Source organism: Lepidochelys olivacea (assembly GCF_965140295.1).
Source record: "Lepidochelys olivacea isolate rLepOli2 genome assembly, chromosome: 12".
NCBI classification, from domain to species: Eukaryota; Metazoa; Chordata; order Testudines; family Cheloniidae; genus Lepidochelys; species Lepidochelys olivacea.
In genome coordinates this window covers 32056345-32077513 of record NC_140422.1, presented here as the reverse complement: position 1 = coordinate 32077513, position 21169 = coordinate 32056345, and the positions used below count along the sequence as shown (strand labels likewise).

Sequence of the window (21169 nt, the reverse complement as noted above, 5' to 3'; positions counted from 1 at the left end):
GAAACAATGAAATTTCAAAATAGTATTTGGAAATACTTGAAATGTTTCTATATGTGTATTGCTATGAATTGGGTGGATGCAAATGCCCAGGAGGAGAGTGGAGGGCGGGTACAGGAGGGGTCCATTATTTTAATAATGGCATCAGGACTAGAGGTTGACATATCGGGGCCAGGAGGAGTTTTCATAAGCAAAGATTTTTCAGAGGCAGTCTACACTTTTATGGTGCTCTGATTCTGACAAGGAGTGTATACATTAGAGGGATGTACTGTACAGTACACACACGCACCCCCATATTATCAGGGCTTCATGTTTTGCCTACTTTAGGAACACTCTGTTCTCTTTCCTTCATGAGCATAGCGTCCAACTCTGTTAAAGAAAATGAAGCATAAACCTGACACTGTGTGAAACTAGGTAATACAGTTTTCTCCCTTTCTTTGTATCAGAAATATTCTGGTTTTCTGAGGCTGAAACCTGGGAGTACAGCTGGCCAGCTCCTCTTTATACCAGTTTACACCAAAGGAGGCTACAGCCCACAGCCTGTTGTGTTTGAAAAAACCAAACAGACCACAACTATGGCTCTTCCATCCATGCTCACATCTCTGGCTCCCTCCTGGCATCTTTTCTTAGAACTTCTGCCACTATCTGAAATTCAATCTCTTTAAAATTGAACTTCTCATCTTGCCTTCCAATTTTTTCTCTCCTCTGCCTATTTTCACTACTTCTTTTTGACAACTGCCATTATGTTTCCTGCCTTCATTCCCACAGTCTCAGTGTAATCTTCTCTCTCTCTCTCTCTTTTTCTCCTTTTCCGACCATTTCCAGTCTCTTATTTACAAGGTCCAATGCTTCTTTCTCTTTAATATCTTTTCCTTGCTGTCTCTGCTACCAAAACCTATTTTCATTGTCTTCTCTCACCTTGATTACTGCAACTTTCTCCTGCTTTAATCTAATTGCCTTTCCCTTCTCCCTACTCCAATTTGTCAAAATAATGCCGGTGTTCAAACCATATTCCTCTCCCACCCTAACCTTCAGGGGATTTTCTAAACCACTTGACTGCATTAGTACATACAAAATACATTTTTATGGCTGATTTAGAACAACGCTTCCTCAGCTCTCGTCCCCTAAAGCCCCTACTCTACTTGCGCTATATTGATGACATCTTCATCATCTGGACCCATGGAAAAGAAGCCCTTGAGGAATTCCACCATGATTTCAACAATTTCCATCCCACCACCAACCTCAGCCTGGTCCAGTCCACACAAGAGATCCACTTCCTGGACACTACAGTGCTAATAAACAATGGTCACATAAACACCACCCTATACCGGAAACCTACTGACCGCTATTCCTACCTGCATGCCTCCAGCTTTCACCCTGACCACACCACACGATCCATCGTCTACAGCCAAGCTCTGCGATACAACCGCATTTGCTCCAACCCCTCAGACAGAGACAAACACCTACAAGATCTCTGTCAAGCTTTCTTACAACTACAATACCCACCTGCAGAAGTAAAGAAACAGATTGATAGAGCCAGAAGAGTTCCCAGAAGTTACCTACTACAGGACAGGCCTAACAAAGAAAATAACAGAACGCCACTAGCCGTCACCTTCAGCCCCCAACTAAAACCCCTCCAACGCATTATTAAGGATCTACAACCTATCCTAAAGGATGACCCAACACTCTCACAAATCTTGGGAGACAGGCCAGTCCTTGCCTACAGACAGCCCCGCAACCTGAAGCAAATACTCACCAACAACCACATACCACACAACAGAACCACTAACCCAGGAACTTATCCTTGCAACAAAGCCCGTTGCCAACTGTGCCCACATATCTATTCAGGGGACACCATCACAGGGCCTAATAACATCAGCCACACTATCAGAGGCTCGTTCACCTGCACATCCACCAATGTGATATATGCCATCATGTGCCAGCAATGCCCCTCTGCCATGTACATTGGTCAAACTGGACAGTCTCTACGTAAAAGAATAAATGGACACAAATCAGATGTCAAGAATTGTAACATTCATAAACCAGTCGGAGAACACTTCAATCTCTCTGGTCACGCGATCACAGACATGAAGGTCGCTATCTTAAAACAAAAAAACTTCAAATCCAGACTCCAGCGAGAAACTGCTGAATTGGAATTCATTTGCAAATTGGATACTATTAATTTAGGCTTAAATAGAGACTTGGAGTGGCTAAGTCATTATGCAAGGTAGCCTGTTTCCTCTTGTTTTTTCCTACCCCCCCCCCCCAGATGTTCTGGTTTAACTTGGATTTTAACTTGAAGAGTGGTCAGTTTGGATGAGCTATTACCAGCAGGAGAGTGAGTTTGTGTGTGTATGGGGGTGGGGGGATGTGAGAACCTGGATTTATGCAGGAAATAGCCCAGCTTGATTGTCATGCACATTGTGTAAAGAGTTGTCACTTTGGATGGGCTATCACCAGCAGGAGAGTGAATTTGTGTGGGGGGGTGGAGGGTGAGAAAACCTGGATTTGTGCTGGAAATCACTTTAGATAAGCTATTACCAGCAGGACAGTGGGGTGGGAATAGGTATTGTTTCATATTCTCTGTGTATATATAAAGCCTGCTGCAGTTTCCACGATATGCATCTGAGGAAGTGAGCTGTAGCTCACGAAAGCTTATGCTCTAATAAATTGGTTAGTCTCTAAGGTGCCACAAGTCCTCCTTTTCTTTTTGCGAATACAGACTAACACGGCTGCTACTCTGAAACCTGACAAAATACATTAGCATCCTTCAGGAAAGTCCACAGTGCTATGGTACCTTTCCCATTGGGAAGGTCCATTTAATTTCCAATGCAGATAAAATGCCACATCCCCCCTTCCTAGCTTTTGTGGATTTTAATTTTGTCATCAACTTGTAGCTTTTGAGGGTGTCTTGCTAGCTGGACTCTCATCTAAAAGCCTACATCAAGGGTTCCAATGTACATTCAAATGAAAGGCAGATTCTTAATGCAATGTGTGGATTTTGAAATTCCATCTGCCATTGTAGTGTAAGTACTAACATTTAAATTATTAAAAGGAACACTGCCCAGCCTGCAGATAGGCAAAAAAGAGACCTCCCAAGCTTTTACTTGTGGGTGTACATACTGTAACACCACCTATGGTCAAAGTGCTGTGTTTGCTGACTATTCATATGAGCAATCAGGGTAATGAAATATACAAGAATCCTACTCTGGAAGAAGGGAATTTTTGTGTAATTCAATATTGTGACTACCCTCAAGAACAGAGCCAGAAAAGGGGAGCAGAGGGATGACAGGACATGCACATGTTTGTGTTATACACACATGCACGCGCACACACACAGCGCCCTGGGTGTTTTCTTGATAGGTTGCTTAGAAGAACAATTGGAAACTCTTACATTTAATTATTTTTGGAAAATAATTTTGGAAAACTGATAAGATTTTCAGAATTAAGAGCCATGTCGTTAGGAAAATTTCTTGGTTTTGGATAGGTTTAATTTACATAGACAATATTCTTTGTACATAAAAAGATTAAAACACAGACCATACCCTTGCACCATTACATCAAAAGAACTAGAATGCATAACAGTTAATGTGGCTTCTTTAGGTTAATCAAAGAGTAGATAGAATCTTAGAATTTTAAATGTAGTTCTGTGACATAATCTAGTCTGTTCAAAAATAATATTGAATGCAGTAAGTTCCCATCAAAATAATCACATTCCCTTCTCTCATAACAAAAACGGGAAAATGGCTGTCTAAATAGTTCAAAACTCTCTCACTTACATCAAAGCGTAACATGTGGAAAGATAATGAAGATGGGTTTCCCACTTATTTTAAAGAATAATGATGCAATTACTTTGCCTTATCACCATTTTCTAAGGCAGGGGTAAACTGTTCCCTTGTACAGGAAGTAAGCCACTGAATGTTCTTCAGTATTTTTTGTTTTGTTTTTTTCCCAAAAAGCACAAAATAAGAAGCTAAGCTTCCCAATGTCTCAGCTTCTGTTGGGCTAAAAATTAGAATTTGGCTATGATTGCACACTCCACAATCCTGCTAGTATAACTTATTTCAAAATGAAGCTGCTAGAATTCCACCCAAGACATTTGAGTTTGGTGACGAATACTTATTTTTAGTTCACTACTAAGCTAAAGCTGGTAGTTTTTACTGTGCAACTAAATTTGTTTTGTAATGGTGTAGTGCAAACTTTAAATATAGAAACAATAGATGTGTTTTCAGTGTACATGCTAACAAAGGGGGAAAAAAGTACAGGTTCCTATTTACTGCTATAAGTGAGATTTAAAAATAAAGCCTGTACATTGTGTTAATGCAAAAGATTTGAGAAGTGGATAACCTTTGTTTTATTGCTATGTTTGTAGAGCTATGTTTGTATGGTTTATTTTTGTGACTAATATTGATGAATACAAGCGGAATGAGGAATACAAATTTTCAACGGGGAATTAGACTTTATATTTTGTAAAGCACTACAATGCTTGCCTACCATAGGAGATGCAAATTTGGCTTTCAGCTTTTGTGGGCCAGATCCCTAAGTGGTGTAAATTGGCATAGCTCCCCTTGAGTTCAGCATAGCTATGGAGTGTTGGACCAGTTGATAATCTGGCCTGAGTTTACTCATATGTATTGAGGGAGTGAAACATGAGACAGGATGCAGGTGCATGAGGATGCAAAGTTAATTACAACTTTGATAAGCATTAAGAAGTAAGAGCCTGATTCTGAACACACTTACTCTGGCTTTCCAATGCCATAACTCCATTAGTATCAATGGAGTTACTGCTAATTTACACAGGTGCGAGACTGGAATTATTTTTATTTCTCTTGGTTTTAAAATTAGGGAACTTGAGAGTGGTGGTGGTTGGTTTTTTTTGTTTGTTTTTTGCTTTTTAACTTCACAGCTGAAGGTCTTGTGCAAAACACTCACTGGTTGCCTGCTGAGATACCATGATAGTAAAAACATACACTGTTATTACTGGAGTATTTCACTGAAAATGTACAAATCTATCTTTAATTGAGAACATTTGTTTAATTAAAAAAGTTGACAAAGTCTGCAAAGAATTAAATATCTATAGATTCTACCACTTTACTGCCCAGTTCTACCCACTGCTCTATCCTCTTCACTGCACTCCCACTGACCAGAAAAGCATGTAGGGACAGACATTGGCATAGACATGTACATTGTACATAGACATGTACATTGGCATAGACCTATTGAAATCAGTGAAGCTATACTGAAGCCAACCGGGGCTCTGACCCATTGTATTTTGTTTGAGAATCTTAGTTTTATCTGTTAAAGCCAATTTACCTGAAAAGATAATCTCTATCAACCGAAGATTCTGAAATTTAAAGAGGTAATTTCAAACTCAGTATTACATAAAAATACCACTGTACTTGACTGATTATACTAACTGCTTTTATAGGATTTGGCTATAATTTCTTTCTGCTAAGGGCCGGATCCTGCTTCTTTGGAAATCAATGATAAAATTCCCACTGCCTCCACAGAAGCAGGATTTGGCCCAGCTTCAGGAGTACTACTCATGGCAATGATGATAATTTGAGTAAGAAAAGGTTAGTAGGATGCAGGCAGGATGTAAAGACCTTCTGAGGGCTGGTATTTCTGTGACAGTAGCACAGCTCTAACTATGGAATATGCTGGAAAGATGTTAACATTAGTCATGTTTTTAAAAAGGTACAGGAACATATTAGAAGCAGTTATATTTTTAACTCGAGTGCCATTAAAGACACTTTTCACGAGCATTAAACTAAATGCTAGGGGGTTATTTTACAATGTCCAGAAGTACAGGAAGCAATTACTAGTTTACGTAAATGCTGCACCTGAAACCATTAGAGTTAATTAGCTCTGTCTGTTATCTTTCATGTGCTTCTATTTTCCCATTGCAAGTTATTTAGGTCTCCTGTTCTTGTAAATTTCTTCCAGTCTTTTCCTTCTCCCTATGGACCTGATTAATACCTACTGAATCCGGTAGAAATACTACCAGTCACTTCAGTTGGGCCCTATTGCCTCTACCACAAAGATCAGCCAGAAGTGGTGATTCAGTGAAGAAAGATAATAATGAAGGTGCACTTTTAATGCTATATTAATAACTGTTTGAACTTCTGTGCTGTAGTGCCCCTCTTTCAGCATCAGTAATAAAATAAGCCTCCTCACTCCTGTGTGGCAGGTAAATATTTGTATAACTGTCTTGCACAACAGAGTCGTAAACACAAGTAAAAAGAGAGTAGGGCTCAACTTTTGAGAAGTGTCTGCTCATAGTGGGTGAGCCCATGGATCTAATATTCAGAGGTACCGAGCACCCACAACTCCAAAGAAGTCAATAGGAACTTTATCTATTCAGAGAGGCTCTTCTCTTCCAGCTTCTTGCAGTGGGACATTGAGTAGGTATTCTTCAGGGGCAGTTTCTTGGCTGTGGAGAACTTATGCTCTAGTTATAAGACGAGATATAACAGGTTGATACAAAAGATAGGTGAGGGGAAGTGCAAGATAACAAGATGATACTGATCAGCATAAGAATAACTACCAAGAAGGAAGAATGATAGCGTACTATCCTCTCAGAAACAGCATTCAGGTGAGCAGGGTCACTGGGCAAGATCTAGACCTCAGTTATCACACTGGCTTCTGTGGAGTCACTCAAGATTTGCACTGGTGTAGTTAAGATCAGAATCTATCCCAATGTAAAATCAATATATTATGGGTGCCTGGAAGGAACAAACTACTACCTTACTCATAGTGCTAAAGACAGTTATGAAAGCTATCAGCAGCTATCAGGCTGATGTGTTTCCAAGAATCCACAGAATAGCTGATTAGAAGGCTACATTATGAGACTGGCAGTCTGTGAAGGCCATGAAGCAATGGGGCAGAAGCATATATAACTGATTTGATGTAAGTACATGTTCTGGGGTCATCAGAGGCAATGTGTGTGTGAACGACCGTTTCCTCACAATGTAAATGAAAGACCACTTGCTATGGAGAAGCCTTAACACTATCGTGCTTGTACAAGTTGTGTATGTGTGAAATGAGCTATATTCTGACTCTACACCATGCTGCATGGCAAACTGCAGCGCTTATGTCACCATGCAGAAAGTAACACTTTGTAAATTCAGAAAAGCTCTCTGCATTAATCAGTCTGAACTCTCTGCTGTTTTTTAAGACCAAAACAAGGCAGTGAGGTCAGTTCTTCCCATCACCCCCCATTAACCATAGCTAGAGTGTTGAATAAAGAAGTTACTATGTAGTCACAGAACTCTGATGGCAGTAGAAAGTGAAGTAAAACACCACAGGAAGGATAGAGTGAGATTGGTATGCAGCAGAGTCAGACAATCACATGTTCCCTTCTGCTTTCCTCAGGGACAGCTAAACAGATCCTGTTGTGAGGTCACTCTGGCAATATCCAGAATCTTCAGCTTTCCTTGACCACAGTCAATCTGGTTTCAGCCTCGGTATTGTACACAAGTCAAGCACCATTAGCTTCTGCTTGCTGGTTCTTTCAGACCTGCCAGCCTCCTTCATTATTCTTGATCATGGGGTTTCAGTGACATGTCTGCAGAACCTCCCAGGTATAGACGGCGCTGCTGTGGAATGGATCCATTCTTTCTTTCTGAGAAGTCTGAAAGGGTGGTATTAAGAGTTGCTCATCTGTCCTGTGGGCTCTCCCATGCAGAGTACTACAGGGTTCTGTGCTGTTGTCCATCCTGTTTAACATGCACATGAGGCTACTAGGCAGGTTAATGAGGAGGCCTGAGCTACAATGTCTTTATGCTAATATCTGTGTCTCCTGACCCTTTTGGTGAACAGAGACTTCTTCAGTGTCAGGGTGAAACTGGAGCTCAGATGAAGCTCTGGCTCCATCCGGGCATGACTGGGGTATGATTGTGCTGCTGGGGAAAGCAACCAGAAGAAATGGTGATTTATATCAGTCCCCTTAACTGAGGGAGTTTTTCTGCCATTTGTTAGCCGGATGAGGACACAGGACTTTCTGATGTGGGACTTTTTTACAGTTATCCCTGCCTTCATCACTTTGGATTAGGCTATTGCAGTTTGTTCTCCATGGCACTATTACCATTCACAAACTTAAGTTGGTAAAGGTTGCAGCTACTTCCTTATTAAGTGAAGGTTCATGCAGAGAACACTTATATCAGTGCTCTGAGATCTACATTGCCTTCCAGTTAGTTTCTGGGTGGAATTTCAGATTTTGGTTTTGACTTATAAAGTTTTGAGTCACACTTTACATTAAGGTTCCATTTATAAATGATTTGTTATTAAAAGGTGTTTTAATAAATGACTAATTATTAGAGACTGTCAGAGCCTAGCAATTAATTAGGCTGCTTATAAACATGGCTTATAACCATCTATCCTACTTTCTACTGATGAACTTATAATCCTCTATAACATATATTACTCATGTTCGTAACATTTTTATAATATCATCATTTACTAACGCTGTATAAACTATTTATCAATGGAACTTTAATATAAAGTTTGGCCAAGTTTTCTATGGTATTTGTAATTAGTTAATGTGATTGAGCTAACAGATGCCAGGCTTAGGAAGCTGCTGGCAGGGGATCTCCCATGAGCAACTCTGGAACTTCCTTCCTTCCTTGATTTGTTGACTTTCAGGTCACACTGCAAGAATCATCTATTCTCTCAGACATTTTAGGGCAAGATAGGACTGGGCTGGTTTGTTGCAGGGTCTTATATAGGGTGCATTCTCAATCACTAAATGGGCAATTTGTGATATTAAATGGGCTACACTGTGAAGTAGTTATTGGTGCTAAAGTCTCCTCATTAAAGGAAACAGAAGGAGTAGTCTATTTTTAGTGTTTGCTTGGATGTTTAGCCTAGAAGCAGTTTTGTCCAGTAGATAGACCACTGGACTGGAGCTTAGAAGACTGAGGTTTTAGTCCCAGCTCTGCCACTGACCTACTGGGTGACCTTGGACAAGTCAGTTCACCTATCTGTGCCTCAGTTTCCTCATCTGTAAAATGACACTTGCCTTCTTTTTAAGTTATTTGAGATCTAGAGATGAAAATTACTATGATAGTTAGGTGGTATTACCAGAGGTTGGGAAGGTACTGTTAAATAAATGTCTATCTAAATCCATTTGCAAGTTGAAAATTATGATGAAGAGAATGTGTGAAGCTATTTCTTTGGAAGCCTAGGAAACAGCATAAAATGGAAGAAAAGAAAGATCATTAATTTATGTTGTCTCTCAGTATTTAGCATTTATGCCAGCTGATACCTGCATTTAGCATTTATGTGAGTAGCTTATGCAATGCAGTGCCCTGAAAAGACCAGGAGGATCCAAGGATGCTAGGAGGGAACAGCAGGTTCATATGATGAATGCAAGTTTTTCTTTGCTGAGAGCAAAAATGTACCATCCAGGATTAGATGATGATGCAATTATGTGCAGAATTTATGATCCTATATCAGCTTGTCCTCTCCTCCAAAGAGTACCTGGGTTACAAAGGCACATATAGGAAAAATAATGCAGAAATAAGTGATAATGTACAAGGTGAAGGGATATCCTATGCTATTACTGCAACAGAGCTACTACAATAAGCAAGGTAAATACTGGGGAAAGCATTACCCATATTATTGTTGTCAGGTGCAGACTAATATGAAGAACTTAAACCTCAATCAAGTTGGAATCTTTATAGGAATATTAGCTAGCCTTCCAGATAAGAATAAGGCAAAATATATTTTACATGGATTTACTAAGGATTTTAGGAGTATGTGCACATGTCTAAGAGTGTTATTTCTGTGCTGCTTGAAGAGGAATTAAGAATCCACTTTACATTTGTAGATCATGAGAAAATGATCTTAGTGAGGTTGACCATTTGAACAACTGTCTTTTAATAGAGAACTTCACGACAAAGCTTAGCGTTCCCAAATTATTGATCTTTGACACTTAATTTTTATTGCTTGTAAAGCACTATACAAAACTATAGTACTCTATGAAGAATAATAATAGATATTAATAATAGTAGAGCTGTAACTAGGGTCAATGAGCACTTCATGATGTAATATATTGTGTGCCACAGGGATCCAACATGTATATTTGGCTGAACGGTCAGGACACACGGATGACAAAATCCAGTAGTGAACTGGCTTTTGGATTGTAGTAGTACTGGTGAGCACAAAAGATGTCAGATTCTCTACTGCTCTGACAAAGACCTTCCCCCTGGGCTGCTGAATGTCATGTGCAATGTTCAAAATATACAATATGCAGTGCAAGGGCAAATACAATGTCATAAATATAAAGGGAAGGGTATACCCCTTTAAAATCCCTCCTGGCCAGAGGAAAAATCCTCTCACCTGTAAAGGGTTAAGAAGCTAAAGGTAACCTCACTGGCACCTGACCAAAATGACCAATGAGGAGACAAGATACTTTCAAAAGCTGGGAAGAGGGAGAGAAACAAAGGGTCTGTGTCTGTCGGTAAGCTGCTTTTGCCAGGGATAGACCAGGAATGGAGTCTTAGAACTTTAGTAAGTAATCTAGCTAGGTATGTGTTAGATTATGATTTCTTTAAATGGCTGAGAAAAGAATTGTGCTGAATAGAATGACTATTTCTGTCTGTGTGTCTTTTTTGTAACTTAAGGTTTTGCCTAGAGGGATTCTCTATGTTTTGAATCTAATTACCCTGTAAGGTATCTACCATCTTGATTTTACAGAGGTGATTTCTTTATTTCTATTTACTTCTACTTCTATTAAAAGTCTTCTTGTAAGAAAACGGAATGCTTTTTCATTGTTCTCAGATCCAAGGGTTTGGGTCTGTGGTCACCTATGCAAATTGGTGAGGATTTTTACCAAACCTTTCCTAGGAAGTGGGGTGCAAGGGTTGGGAGGATTTTGGGGGGAAAGACGTGTCCAAACTACGTTTCCCAGTAAACCCAGTTAGAGTTTGGTGGTGGCAGTGGATATTCCAAGGACAAAGGATAAAATTAATTTGTACCTTGGGGAAGTTTTAACCTAAGCTGGTAAAAGTAAGCTTAGGAGGTTTTCATGCAGGTCCCCACATCTGTACCCTAGAGTTCAGAGTGGGGGAGGAACCTTGACAACAAGGCATACAGTTCATCCTCATCATAGAATCACAGAATATCAGGGTTGGAAGGGACTTCAGGAGGTCATCTAGTCCAACCCCCTGCTCAAAGCAGGACCAATCCCCAAATAAATCATCCCAGCAAGGGCTTTGTCAAGCCAGGCCTTAAAAACTTCTAAGTAAGGAGATTCCACCACCTCCTTAGGTAACCCATTCCAGTGCTTCACCACCCTCCTAGTGAAAAAGTTTTTCCTAATATCCAACCTAAACCTCCCCCACTGCAACTTGAGACCATTACTCTTTGTTCTGTCATCTGCTACCACTGAGAACAGTCTAGATCCATCCTCTTTGGAACTCCAAGCTCTGACAAGCTCTTCTCCTGACTTGACATTCAATACAGAATGGATGGCAAGCTCTTCAACCCCATTCACCTCTGATCCCAGACAAAGACTATTACTAAATCAATCATTGAACTGCAATATGCAGACGACTGTGCCCTGTGTGCCCACTCGGAAGAAAATCTTCAAAAAATAGTCAGCATGTTCTCTGAGGCCTACAACCAACTCGGCCTCACACTCAACATCAAGAAAACTAAAGAAGCCCACCAACATACTCCAGATCATCAGGATCTTGCTCTCGTAATTCAGATCAATAAAGAGACACTGGAGAATACTGAGCACTTCCTTTACCTCAGCAGTCATTTGCTACAGAAAGCTGACATTGATGAAGAAATTCAACACCACCTTCATTGCGCCAGTGACGCTTTTGGACATTTGAGAAAACATGTCTTTGAAGATTGTGACATCAAGAATTAGACCAAGCTTCTTGTGTACCAAGCCATTGTTATCCCTGCTCTCTTGTATGGTGGTGAAACCTGGGTCACGTACAATAGACACCTGAAGGTTTTTGAACAATAAATTCAATGGTGCGTCTGCAAGATCTTCCGAATCAAGTGGAATGACTGATATACCAACATCAGTGTTCTGTCCCAAGCCAAAACCTCCAGGACTGAAGCTATTATCATCCACCACCAACTCTGTTGGGCTGGTCATGTCCTTCAAATGCCAGAAAATCGACTCCTGAAGCAGGTCATGTTCTCACAACTGAGCCATGGCACATGGACAAGGAGTGGGTAAAAAAAGCACTTCAAAGACGCCCTCAAAGCCAACATGAAAAAGTGCAATATTGACATAAACTAATGGGAAAACCAAGCTCTCGACTGACCAAAATGAAAAAGAACCATGTGGCAAGGATCCCAGTATTTTGGGAAACAACTGGAAATGGAGAAATGGGAAAGGACTCAGTCTGACTCAACAATCCAGATCTGCCCCTTCCATTGGGAAATGTCTGCCCCAATTGTGACAAGATCTGTGGATCCCAGACCGGTCTCGTTAGCCACCTGCGGATCCAGCAGCAATAACTGGCTACCATTTTATGAAAGACAACCATCCTCGAATTCTGAGGGATCGCTGACATCCAGTGATGGTCTCATCAATGTCATAAAGAGAGCACCACTTTCTTACTCTTACTCGATATTCCCCTATATATCCAACAATTACGTTAGCTATCTCAGCCGCAGCATCTTATCCCTCCATCAATCTTTGTGTCATCAGTCTATGTGTCAAAGTTTACAAGCAATTATTTTATACGTATTATTGAAGAAACCTTTCAACAACATTTTTCAGGAGATGATTCTTCAAAGACCTTGCATAAACAAACAAAAATCCTTTTGCTCCCCTCCTTGATAAAGGTATTGACTTTTTAACAGATATTCTGAAAGATATTGTTATGAGGCCAAGAACAGATCCCTACAGGATGCCTCTAAAACCCCCACATTTGATGAAAATTCCCCTGTAATGATGATCCAGGTCGTTTAAAGTAAGTTAAATAGATGGTCTCCATATTTCTGTAAATGCTTTAGAATCTCAGAAGTAATATGATGGTGTAGTCTAAAATATTGTATCTTCTGTAATGAAACTGTATCAGCCAACTTCCAAAACACTACATCCCAGGTTTGAGGGGTCAATGCACATTTAAAAAAAAAATCAGATACTTTTTATACCATTTTAGGAGAAAGAGAGCCATTTCCAATAAATGTACTGGCTGCACCATTTTCTTTAAAAAGTTAGCTCAGTTCAAGTTACTTATTTTGTCTCTGTCTTCTATTATTTTTTAAAATATTAAATTCTTTTTAGAAAGTGATGAATTCCAATTACAGACAAAAGAAAATTCTGAGTATAAGGAAGCAGGGTGGATTGATTTAAATTGAAGCAATCACCGCTTCTAGTCATGATTTAAATCAACAATCAGGAAACCTTGATTTAAATAATTGATTTTAATCTTGTTTTGCATTTGTACTTTTTAGTTATTTTTCTAAAGGTTGATTCTCATTGCTGGTAGCCATTAAAACATGTTGATTTGCAACTAAATATAACCTTTACATTAAATTTAGTACTTCTGTTTACTAACCAGGAGGATACACTATATCTGTATACATTTATTTAAGCAATTATATAGCTTAATTTACATTTATTCAGAGTCTAAATTTTTACTTTTTTTATTATGTAAAAAATGGTGAACAATGTATTTCTTATCTACTAAATAATTAATTTTTTACTTGTGAATTGTGTCAAACTCTATTTGGATGGAAATTCAATAAATAATGCATAAACAGTATTTTAAAATGTGTGTTTATTTGTTAAATAACACTATCTTCAATAGGCTGGATACATAAGAAAAAAGTTTATCAGGAAGTATATCAAAACATGTTTTGCATTTAAAACGAACTGATTTGTTAAATAAAGGAAGTATTAGCTGTAGTTAGTGCATGCAACATTGTTTCTGGTCACTATGTCCTTCAACATTTTGGAAAAGGTCAGCAAGTTTTCCTGCTTTTTTCAACTACTACTGGTTTCTTAACTTTGAATGAACTAGTTGTTGAACTTCACTAATTGAATAAACTGAAACGAAGAAAATATTCTCTCTGCACCCGCAGAAGAGGCTATTGCTGTTGAAAGCTGGTTTAGCCCTTCAGCAAACTCTGGCTCCAGGAGCTTAGTCAGTGACTTCCCCTAGTGTGGTGGTTTGACTTTCTTTAAAACTTGGCAGCAAATGTACCATTTAATATTATTTAATGTAATTTAAATAATTTTAATAGATTATAGTGAGTTTAGGCCTTAATATAGGTTGTCATAAACATATTTAAAATTAAATCTGAAATTATTTTTTTTAAAAACTCACACACTTGTATTTAAAATTAAAAAATAATTTAAAAACATTTTAAATTAAAAAATAGATTTTTTTTTAAATCACTGATTTTCATCCACCCTGCAAGGAAGATGTTTAATACTGTGAAAACACAGTTGGCTGGAAGCTATCTCAGTTGCATCTGGAATCATGTGTTCAGTCCTATTGGCTAAAGGAATAGTTTCCACATGTCCCATATCAACCAGAGGTTCGAGGCCCCCTGAGGGGCTGCGAGCAGGTTTCAGGGGGTCTGTCAAGCATGGCTGGCATTAGACTTGCTGGGGCCCAGGGTGGAAAGCTGAGGCCTCACCGTGCAGGATTGCAGCCCGGGGCCCCGAGCTCCACCACCCGGGCTGAAGCCGAAGCCTGAGCAACTTAGCTTCATAGTGCACCCTGTGGTGTGGGGCTCTGGGCAATTGCCCTCCTTGCTCCCCCCAACGCTGGCACTGGCTTTTGTATGCAGAAAAACAGTTATTGTGGCACAGCTGGGCCATGAAGTGTTTATAGCATGTTGGGGGGGCCTCAGAAAGAAAAAAGTTGAGAACCCCTGCCATATTGGATCACTGCACATACCTATAGACTTGCCCACATTCTGCTTTATATCTGCATAAATCTTTAACCTTTCTTTCTAAAGTGGGATGACAACACACACCTTCCTCATTTGCATTTAAAAATCCAAGTGCTTATTGTTTCTTTGAATGTATTTAAAAACTTACTGCATTATGCATATCTGAGTCACTAAAAAAATGTCATGTATCTGAGTAATAAATTCTGTAAGACTTTAATAATCTGCCTTTTTAAAAATCAACAGTTTTCTATGTGTTGAATTTTTGTAAAACACATGTGGTGTATATAGGAATCTGTTCAGAACATAGGTGGTTGTAAAGAATATTTTGACATGCACTAATTTTGAAAGGATACACATAATGTGATAATCAATATGTAGGGAAGGAGATCAAATGTATTTTGTATTCTAGATGTCTGTTTTATTCAAATTTTCAAAGTGTGGTGCAGAACTCACTGGAAGAGCTTGAGCTGAGTTGGTCTTTACACCTTTACAGCACTATCAAGATCGGTATCCCTCCAATATACCTTAAAATAGGAGAGGCGTGGTTAAGGCTGACCCCTGAAAAGTTTTCACAAGGCAGAAATCATTTCCTGCACTGAGTTTTACGCTGAATGAAGGAAGATTTTCTTCTGGAATTAGAAAGGCTTATCGCGGTCACTTTTAAAAGATGGCTTGGTGAGACTATAGCACTTGGATACACGTAAAGACACCTTTGGAAATATTGTTGTTTAACACCTAGAGCAGATTGTGAATGAAGAAACAAAAATTTAGTAATTTTTTACACTGAAATTCACCACTAGTGAGTTTCCACTGAAACGAGCCAGGTCTCTGCATTTCAGAGATCAGTGAACACCACAGGGCAAAATAACTCAAGTAGCCTTGCCTTGTTGGTACATGAGTTCACTGGTCCTGGCCAGCCTTATATGTCTGATAAAATACCTTAGTTCACTACTTAAAACAATCCCTCAGAGGTGTAGTTGTCAAACTGAGTGCCAAGAAGGGACTTGAAATGGCTATCTGAAAAACTGTTTTCTAATACTTTCTAGGAATTTTGTAGTTTATGGAAGCTGCAAATAATGTAGCCAGCTTTATTGATACCATTTTAATGTCCTTAAAAGCATGTCCTAGATTATTACATATTAATTGTTTGAATGAATACTTAAGAGACTTCATGTCTTCAAGCCAAGTCTAAAATTAAGGCTTGATGGGAATGTTCACGGTGGTAATCTACAAAGAAAAATGTGCATATATCTGTACTTACTAAAACAGTTTGTAAACATCACAGAGGGTATATAATTTTCATCAGTTAGCTATACTTACAACATGGGTCGATACCATACCTTTCCAATTTCTAGCCATTTTCTCTGAGTCACTATTGTGAGAAAATATGTCTGTTTGTAGTAAGTATTTTTGTCTAATTGGTTAAAACATCAGTATTTTTTGTCAAATACACTCTAAAAGCAAAGAGCATGTCCTGCCATTGATCTGCAAACAAAACTCCTGTGAAGTCCAACTGAAGCTCCAAAGACAGGATGATACAGGTTGCAGAATAAGATGAAAGAATACAACTTTGGTACTTTCACTAAAGTAAAAGAGATCCGTGACCAACAAATGTTGTTCCAACAGAGCTGGACCAGCACTTGTTGGCATTCTGGAGGTCATCTGAACACTTATCTAACAGAACGTAGGTTACCTGCCTATGTAAGCAGTGTCAGGATGAGCTCCACCGTGACATCTGGTGGTGAGGTGTGGCAAGTTGTGGAAAAGAACTTCAGGGGCTGATCTCATTTGCATAGGCACACCCACCCCGCCTAGAATGAGGCTATAGCTGCCCAAATGGTCACTTTGGCTGTTGTGGGATCCCCAGTGTCTCTGTTATTGGGGCAGGAAGAATAAATTGTTATTACCCTGATTATGGGAACTGTGCTTGGAACTGTACTTGGCCTTTTGTTATGATGGAGGGACTCACCATCAACTAAGTAGCACTCGCTAGGCAAGGGTCATGGGTTTTAAAACTCTGTGAAGGGAAAGAGGCTGGGGACAAGTATTAATACTTGGTGGCATGGGCCCCTGGGTGAGGGCCTTACATGCTAACTGCACTTCCTCCTCTCTCCACTGTGGAATATCAGAGCTAATTTTGATTCCATTAGGAGTCTAGTTACAGGCTGCTGAGCTCACTTTGGGCTAATGGTGTACCAGCACTGAGGCTCCCCTACTACAAGCTGAATTCACCTAAGAGCTGAACTGACTAAGAGCTGAAATCACTGAGTGTTGTGTTAAGTAGTGCGGGAGCCTGAAGATATATTGTGGAGCAGTTTGTGGGACGGCTGGAGTGCCTTGTGGACAGGCTGGTGGAGCAGTTCGTAGGACGGCGGGAGCTGCTTGTGGGCCGTGGAGCTGAGCGAAGGAGTTTGTGGGGCGGCTGGCGGAGCGGAGCGAAGCGAAGGCATATGGAGCTGTGGGGCGGTCAGCTTCAGATCATGCAAGGTGCCTCTTATCCCCGTCCCATCTCCACCCAGGTTGGGAGGTAAAGCTCCGCAGATAAACTTTCAAACCCTGGGGCTGCCCTGACCAGGGACAGACTTTTGAGTCATTGGACTTTTGGGACTTTGGGTGATTTGGGGTTGCTGGACTCAAGAACCAAAGGGAAAGGGGCATGCCCCAATTTGCTTGGGGTGGGTTTTTTTGCTCATGGGTTGTGTTATGAATCCTGTTGGTGGTGTTTCCCCAACATAATACCACATTGTTTCTCTCTGTTATTAAAAGGCTTTTTGCTACACTCAGACTATGTGCTTGAGAGAGGGGAAGTATTGCCTCTTGGAGGCGCCCAGCGGGGGTGGTATATATTTGTCCCAGGTCACTGGGTGGGGGCTCGAGCCGGTTTGCATTGTGTTATTGGAATGGATCCCCTAGATATTGAACCTGGCCCTTGTTGCTGCCAACTCTGACGGGCGGAAGGCTATAAAAGCTTCCCTGCTTAACTGTAAAAGGTTTCCCTGGGTCTACAGCCATGAAGACACGTCCTCATTGCCAATGCCTCAATCTTCATACAGTAGCCTACTATTATCCCCATCTCATGGACAAAGTATGTGACTCTTCCCCAGCTAATTGCAAAATATGGCAACTGTACTCATAGGGATGATGTTGCAGGTGGGTGCGGAGTACCAGCATTTTCAGTGTGACCCACAATGAGGTACAAGTTCTCTTCTGACATTCAATCAGCCAGGGAAGAATTTTAGTAAAGTTGGGCCCGTGGAAGTGTTCTGAGCTGACAAATCTATTTTAGAACTCACTTAAGGCAAAGACACTGGGGTGAAGATTTCTCTCCCCCAACTCCCGGCAAAAGGGAGGAGGAAGGGATTTTGATAACTTGGAAGGAGTCCCCCCTCATGTCAGCTCTGGTGATCAGGAACAGGAAACCCTAAATTGCCTGTCCCTATTGGTCAGAAAGATGGCTGGGATCCACCTATCTCCCAACCTTGTGCTGCACTGGAGGGTTATTACTTCCTTGGCTTGTGAACACTAAAGTGAAGGGAAAAGCAGCGGCCCAGATCAGGCACAAGGAACTGTGTAGTGGAAGGGAAACGGGAGCACATTAACATGAACACTTTTCCTCTTCTTCACTCCCCCAAAGTAATTCTCCAATTCCCTGCTATCGAGCTGGTTTTTTTTTTTTCACGTGTTCTATGGCAAGTAGCCATCCTTTTCCTTGAATAGATCAGGCTGCCATTCAGCTGGTATCCGCATGGCCTTTTGGGGCTTACACAGGTTAGGAAGTTTTCTCTTGGTTGGGCCCTGAGGTAGTACTGTCTTGTTTTTGATGTCTGTTTGAAAACCCCTCTAAAGGGGCTTCGTAAAGAGGAAAAAAGGAAAGATCAGACTATAGCATTAGCAGTTTATGTTTTAAAATATGTAAATGACATATTCCCCGAAGAAACACTAGAATCTTTTATATCAGATCTTTCCCTAATCATCTGTGCTGAAGGCCGTGGATGATGCCTTAGTAGAAGTCAAAAAGCATTGACATTACACCATTATTAGCTTTTGATGCATCATTTAAAATATGCTAAGTTCATAACTATGCAGAACCAAATCCCTCTAGCACCTAGAAATGTAAGGTCAACCATGTTCAACTGAAGGGGTTTTTTTATGGAATTTTTATTATACTTAGCTATAAGGCTTTTTATTTGTTCCATTTACTATGCTTTCCAGCTTTTGGTATTAGTAGACATGAGCGTGTGATGAAGCAGGGAAACTGCCAGGGATTAAAGAGAGCCTTTGGGCCCAGCTAGCCCTGCCCCACTATACCTGCAGCCAATGTCAGGCTGGAGGTGGGGAGAAAAGAAGAGAGAGAGGCTCAGTTTGGGGCTGACTGGTAAAGAGGCAGGAGCTAGCTGCCCCCCTACTTGAGGGGAAGGAGTGCTAGGCAGCCAAGGCAGCCAACAGGTAATAAGCACTGATTCCCCAGCCAAGGGAAACTGTGAAAGGGACGTAGGAGCCTCCAGCACCTGAGCTAACTGAGTGAGTGAACCCCACAGATATTGTGGAGCTCGCCATCACCAACTTGCGGCTGCCGTGCCTGAAGGAGCCTGGGACCATGGTAAGGTGTTGCCCAAGACCCAAGAGGGGACCCTATGGGAAGCAAGCCACCCAGTAAATTGGACTAGAGGGGTCATATCCCAAACTGAACAGACTGATAGGAGTTATCCTAAGGCAGTGGATTTTGACTCTCTGCTAGGAGGGAACTTCCCCCACCCCCATTCAGGGGTAGACATACACAGGTCCCTGGACTGGGACCCAGTGGAGAGGGAGGGCCTGGGTCCATCTATGCTTTAAAGACTGAGGCTCCTCAACCAAGCAGGGGACTGAGAGCCACATGCTCTAATCATTAGGCCGTCCGGCCCTCCAAGCTACCTGTTAGAGTATTATTATTACTATTCTAGTAAAGAAGAATCAGTTGGAGAGGAAATGAAAAGTAAGGCCTTACTATTAGTTCCTCTAACAGATGTGAGGCTTAGCAATCAAATAAGTACCTAGTCTTGGGAAGGTAATACACCAAATATTACAAATCTGGTGGGATACATCCTTAATCAAATGCCATTGCATTTAGGGGTGCATGTGTTCAAATACACATTCAATACATCCCTAGAGTTCTGGCTTTAGGTCTTAAACAACCCTAGGTTTTAAACTTTCAGGTATGATATTCTGGTATACATGCAGATTAAGATCTCATCAGATCAACTGCTATCCTATTTCAGCCCATAAATAGCAGAGATGTTGCAAGATTTTGGAGTAGTCATCTGCTGAAGCAACAGGAGCAATAGCAAGTGGAAAAGCACACTTGGGGGAGAATGGGGTTGTATGTGGATAGATGCTGTCAGATAATGACTGAGATACACAAGAAATCAGTTTAATTTGGGAATCTAGAATTTCACCAGAAAATGTAATGCTGAGCCAAAAGTGGTAGCTGTTACTGAAGGAATTTTGGTTGTAGCCTGAGAATGAAAGCAGCTACCGAGAATTTTCTCCTTAGCCTATAGACTGTGATTTAGTCACAAATCCTGAAACGGATTGTGAAGAATTGGGGTGCGAACATTCTAACACTGAAGGACAGGAGAGGTAGTCCAAAAGCAGTTGGGTAGCACAAGCATTTTTATTGTTCATTATGCAATGTCCCTCTTCTCTGTGCACTACACAGGCTACCAGAACAGTTGTTCACAGCCCTGGAGAAAATTTGCACAGTTAAGTGTGCAAATAGCAAGCCCAATTCACAAGCAAAAGAAGCCTTTGTTTTCTAAACATGGCAGGTTGTCAGTGATATTTGATTAGAATAGATGCAGCAGAGAAAATAACAGTGGCACAGCTGTGGAAAAATTTAAAACACAGCCCACACTGGATTGTCAACAACTGGTAACTACACACGTACTGCGATATTTGATACCACGTCGTACAGCTCTCATTATTGTAGCATAGACAATCACTTCAAATACTTATCTTTGGTGTCAGAAAGCGAGTATGTTGTTGCAGGGTCAGAGAATATTGATGGGGAAAAGGATCCTGCTTGTGACAAAGCTGGGAAAACACAGACAAGTTACTCATCCAGGAGAGACTGTCTTACTCCACTTCTGCTACGAATTCCTTGAAGGGGCAACAGAATCCATAGTTCATACAAGACTGTGAACCAGGACTGACCCAATCCATATGGTGAGCAGTGATGTTTATTGACGGAAGTGTGTCCTGCTGATGTTCAAGCAAAAGGTTGACAAGAACAAAAATTCACATCTGTTACATG

At 40.7% G+C, this 21169-nt stretch overlaps 1 protein-coding gene across 1 annotated transcript in view; it reads right to left on the bottom strand.

Moving 5' to 3' along the window:
• The window catches only part of CDYL2 (chromodomain Y like 2), an 81365-nt gene that overhangs the window by 39581 nt on the left and 20615 nt on the right, over positions 1-21169 (bottom strand). The window lies entirely within an intron of this gene.